The sequence below is a fragment of the Ursus arctos genome, unplaced genomic scaffold (genome assembly GCF_023065955.2).
Source record: "Ursus arctos isolate Adak ecotype North America unplaced genomic scaffold, UrsArc2.0 scaffold_14, whole genome shotgun sequence".
Lineage (NCBI taxonomy): Eukaryota > Metazoa > Chordata > Mammalia > Carnivora > Ursidae > Ursus > Ursus arctos.
The window spans coordinates 50,823,224-50,829,223 of NW_026622808.1; positions in this window are offsets into that span (position 1 = coordinate 50,823,224).

The window sequence follows — 6,000 nt, forward strand, 5'->3', positions numbered from 1 at the left end:
GCCTGTTTCCTCATCTTTAAAAGACCTTATTTAGCACCAAGGGTTGAACATGATCAAGCATACAAAGCATGAAGCACAGTGCCTGGCATACAGTAGGTGTTTAATAAATGACAGCTATTAGTATTTTCTCCATGTATGACATAACAGGAAAAAAAGATTATGTACTGTGGTTGATTCATAGTTTGTTGAAAGACTGATGTAAAAAATATGAAATGGTGTTGTATATTATAAAGGGTTAGGCCAAAATATGGAATTATTTTGCAGCGATTTTCAGGAATCATTCAGTGACTAATATCTGTAATTGTAGAGTATTCAAGAAATCAAATCCTTTAAAGACCCTCAACCATGTAGAAGTACTCTGTGACCATAGCAGGAGCTCACAGGCCCTTGAGGCAATAATTCAGGTATTTGTCCATTCAGCAAACATTTAACGAGCATCTGCTGCGTCCAAGGCATGGTTCAGGCATTCTTCTAGGGATATGGGGAGTGAGTAAACCACAACCAGAATATTTCAGGCTTTGGAGAGAGTAACTGAAAAGCCTATAGATACCAAATTAAGGTTTGAAATGGACAGCTGGTTATATGATTCTAGAGTTGTAGAAAGAAACCTGACTTAGAAACATAAATTCATGAGTAATCAGAATATACATGTTACGCAAAGTCAATATGAGGAACATGAAAAAAAGGTCATCTCTTATTCTTACCATTACATGCTAGGGGAGACGGGAGAGTTTGAGGTAAGAAAAAGGAAGTCAGCAGGACTCAAGAAGATAATCTAACTAAAGGAAAATGGTATTACTTTCTTATCTGTGTAAATTTTAATTTGGCTTTGAATGGAAAAGCAAATTTCATAAATTTAGCAAATACTTAACGAGTCCTTTATTTGGACTATGGTCCATTATGTAAAAACAGACAACAAAAGTGTTCCAAATTGTTATATGTATATACTCTTCAGTAATTAATGTGATAAAAAAGAAAAGGGCAATCACCACAAATCTCACCACTAAGAGATTTTCAGTGTTCTGTTATATGTTTCCTCACAGTTTGTTTTTCATGAGCAGTATCTATAATTTTTAATGATGATTTTGAGTATCACTACATGTTCAGTTTAGTGTTCCATTTTTAGCTGATAGTTAGATCAGAAGATTTTTCATTTGTTCTCTTACCTTTTAGAAAAATTATTTTTAATGTTTGGTAAATGGAGGGGATATAGAATGATCATTTCTCAGTTGTTGAAAATCAACTTTTCGATTAACGTGTGTGAATATATATTGTTATAATGATAAAATTATAACATAATTATAATATGGTTACAATAATATATATTTAATTTCATTTAATTTTCTTAGGAAAAAAGTCCTGAAAGTAAAATTACTGGATCAAAGTTACAAATACACAAATATTTGTGATCTAATTATCTTGAGAAACATAATACCATTTACATTCTCAACATTGGGGAAGAGGAAGCTCATCTCACAGTACCCACATCAGTGTGTTCGGTTATTACTTGTTAATAAGTTAGGCAAAATATAATATCACAACTTCTTTGTACTTTTTGTTATGCATAATGTTGAATAGGCTTCTGAATTCTGATTTTCTTAGTTTTTCTAACATCTTAGCAAATATTTATTTTTTTACCCCCTCATTTCTAATAGTTACATATTATATTTTTCTTAACTAAATTATCTAGAATTTCCAAAAACAGTTGAGTAACAATGGTCATAGTGGCCAGTGTCGAGAAGCAAAATGTCTGGAAACGAATATATGGGACACAACGGTTACACTAGAGCAACTTAGAAAAAAATTCCATGAGTTATAGAGCAGATATTGAAAAGAAAAATATAAAATTACCTACATGTATGGGTGGCTTGAATATGTTTGTCATTTGAAAAGAAAGTGAGGTAATGACTCATGTTAGTTTTCTACTAGAATCATTTTTACTGATCTCATTTGAGAATGAACAAGGTTTTCTGTACATTTTAGACTACAGTAAATTAAAGACTTTTCATCCAAAATGGATTCAAAATAATTTTGTATATCCTATCATAACATATATCTTCAACATGTATTCCTATGTTTCCATAATTTACAAACCTGTTTTTTTAGTAAACAGGAAGAGAAATTTCTAAAGCAATGTATTCTTTTTAACAATTTAAATAAACATAGCACATTCTTATTACTAATTTCTTTCTCAATAGCACACATCTTTGTGATCCTTAACCATTTATTTGACCAGTTTATGTAAATAGATGTTTCTGAAGCATTTTTTAAATATTAAAAGAACACATTACAAAATAGCTTTTATATGACCTGAAGTTACTCTTCATAATTTGTGAAATCCTAAAGATGTCCTGTAAATTTTATACTCATCTCTTCAAATTTGACTTTTCACTTCATCAACAACATAGGGAGTGTGCGGTAGAAAATGTAAATGCTCGATGCTCTGCTGAGACTCACATAAATATAGATTTGTTGGAATTACTACAGCTATCTGTCAGCCTCATGGCTTTTGGGAGCCAAAATTTCCTAACTCCAAAATTATGAACATGTGACAAAATAGGATTTATATTGCTTTGTGAAACTAAGACCTCCATATAAATAAGTTAATAGACTAAAAAAAAAAATGGACTTGGCTAACGAGAAATATACCTTAATTCATCTTTTAGTGATCATTTGAAAATGTGAGCCTTAGATGAATTCTGTTTTAGATCTAGACGCATCTGAAAGACAATATATGAATCTTGTGACTTCAGTCTTGGAGAAATTTACAATGGAAATAGAGACAGAAATGTTTTTACTTGTAATAAGCAGCCCACCAACTCCTATTCCATGACATCCTCATTGTCTTGGTTTTTAGAGGGAGACTTTGTAATGGGATAGATAATGGGCCAACTCCAGTTGATATGTTCTAAGCAAATTGTTTAAATTCTTTGAACCCAAAGTTTTTTTTCATCAGTAAAATAAGGTGGGGGGAGGCGGGGGCAAAAATACCAAAAACCATTGAATTATCATGTGAATAAATTGTAGTTAAGTCAAAAGCCTGATAAAAATGCCTGATAAATATGGTAGTGGGTAATAAAAGGAGTTGATTATTCTTTACTGTTCGATTTCCCCCAGGCTGTAGACCAACTAGAAGTCCATGCAATTTAAAAAAAAATACATTTATTGATATAATCTTAGCAAAATGTTTATAATTTTAAAAACATTTTCATGGGGGCGCCTGGGTAGCGCAGTCGTTAAGCGTCTGCCTTCGGCTCGGGGCTTGATCCCGGCGTTCCGGAATCGAGTCCCGCGTCGGGCTCCTCTGCTGGGAGCCTGCTTCTTCCTCTCCCACTCCCCCTGCTTGTGTTCCCTCTCTCGCTGGCTGTCTCTCTGTCACATAAATAAATAAAAAAATCTTAAAAAAAAAAAAAAAAAACCATTTTCACGGATATCAGCTTTCTCATTCATTCAAAGTATACATTTCTAATATAGGTAGTTTTTCTTTGGGGTAAGCAGAGTATATGATGATTTTATGTGATAATATTGATAAACATTTTTAATACTATTTTTAGTTTAATATGTATTCAAAATATTACTGGAACACCAAACCCTTCATTTCATGGTGATAATAAGTTTTCTTTTAATCCAGCTAATCAAGAAAAAAATCAGGTTGATTACGAACAATTAGTAGACATTGCATACAAACATGGCAAGAATTATGAATTTGGTACATGAGTCACTGTGATTTGGAAAACATTAAGCTAGGAGAATGTTGGAGGCAGTTAGAGATGGTTGTCACTAAGAAACTCTGAAAAGAATATATGATTTTATATTACAGTTAAGGATTCATGTCAAAATATGGCCCACCAGTATTGTAAGCTGTTTAATACTCTTCATTCTTTTTCTTTTACATTTATTCCCAACATTCTTAAGGCCAAATTCTTTTCTTGTTCACACTCATAATTTATATAAAGATATTTGTATTCTCCCCTTGGGCAAAACATTTGTCTCCCATTACAAATTAGTAGAGCACAAACGAACAAAGGGTTTTTTTGGATAGTCTTCATATCATTACATAGCTCAAGATAGGAAAGCCAAAATGAAGATCTACATCTCATTTTCTAGATTAGGCAATAATTTAGGTAAATCCTGAACTCTGTGATGCTCGAGAAATTCTAGACAATCCCAGAACGCATGTTTCAATGTAGGCTCTTGCCCTACTCTGAAATAAGGCAGTCTCAAATACTTTGAGTTAAAGGATTCTCATTAATATTCTTTGAATAAAAGATATCCCTAGTAATTTGAATGAAATAATTCAGTTATAGGTTTACTGTGTACTGTTTTCCCAGAATAATATGAAAATGAAATAGAAGCACAGATCAGTTTATTTTCCAAGAAAATTTTTTTTTTGCTAACTCTCAATTCTAATTTTTCCATAATTTTGTTCCAATTTTTTTCTGGAATTTTTTTCCCATTTATTTTCACTTTTTTTTGCAATTCAAAAACATTATTGAAAATGTGGTTAAGATTTAGTCTGAGGATCTATTTCTTGCTAAAAGAAATATACCTTTTTAGCTTAGGTTTCCTTTTTGAAAAAGCTCAAAGCAAATTCATTGGCAAAAATCTTCCTTTTGCCTAAGGCAAAAACCAGTGAAATTATGCCATATGAAAGAGATTATTAAATATTTTATTTTGCCTTTTTGAAAGAAGTCATGAGCAAACATTTACAAGGTTCTTCTTTATACTGAAGTTTATTTTTATAAACCTTGGCTAAAGCACTTCTTGTTCTCCTCTCCCTAATCATATTTCTTTAGTATATCTTTAGTGCTTACTAAAATTCAACAGATAATTAACCAGCCCCATTTTTCCAGGTTACATAAAAGTGTGACCCTGTACTCTGCTAAAGTCTTGGTCTATTATGTGCTTGTCTTTCACTATGATCCATCACTTCAGATCTGTCCTATAGGGGTAATGTGTATATTTATATAGAGTACCTTGTAGGGGAATGCGTGGCTATTGCCAGTGTCTTGGTTCCTAATAATTGCAGTAGTTATTCCTTCTGGAGTCATAGAACTTGAATTGAGAAATAATAAAACACATATTTCTTACTAAAACACCATCTGAAAATACACATTTCTTTTAATGAATTGGATTAGTTCAGGAGGTATGTTTTCCTATGTCTGATACATTACCATAATGGAAGTAGTATTTGAATGCCTACCATATCCCTGTATTGTCCTGGGCACTTTATTATGTTGTCTTAATTAAAATTTCACAATAATTCATTGTTTTATGAAGTTCATCATACATGGATTCAGTTGGCATATTTTTCTGAAGGCTGTAAATAACAAACTGGTGGAATATCCTATATAGTCTCTTAAAAGTATTTATTTCAAAATTACAAACCATGTGCATGATGGACATTTTTTTCCTACTCCTCCAATCATTAGGGAGGTGCAGAAAAAAAGAGATGGTTTGGATAACCTTATTCTGCATAATAATCTGTGAAATTCAAATAATCTTAAGAGATCATATGCTTACCTTACACCTTGTTCTAGGTAGATCCATCCAAGGTTTGGGACACAGAGACAAAATCATGTTTGAGTATCCTGCCTCTAGCGCTCCAGAGCAAAAAAAAAGCCAGAGAAGAGAGACCCAGTCAAAATTTTTTTCTAGAGAATTGCTGGAGAGACCAAACCACTATCCAAAGCCAGGAGTGGGGGCCAAAAAGGAAAATGGAAACAAGCACACAAATGGATTGAAATGTGAACAGATAGATACGCATCTGGGTTGATTTCTAGCCCTCAAATGTTACCAATTCCATATTGTGCTTACACAAGAGATGGGCACAGAACTTTGTCTTAATGGTTCAAAGCTGACTCTACATAAGGCATCTATCTTCAAGTGGTTTAGGACTTTTGGTTTTCTCGTACTATAGATCACTAATTGGCAAACTATTACTCACAAGCCAAAACTGGCTCACCACCTTTTGTGTAAATAAAGTTTGATTGGAACACT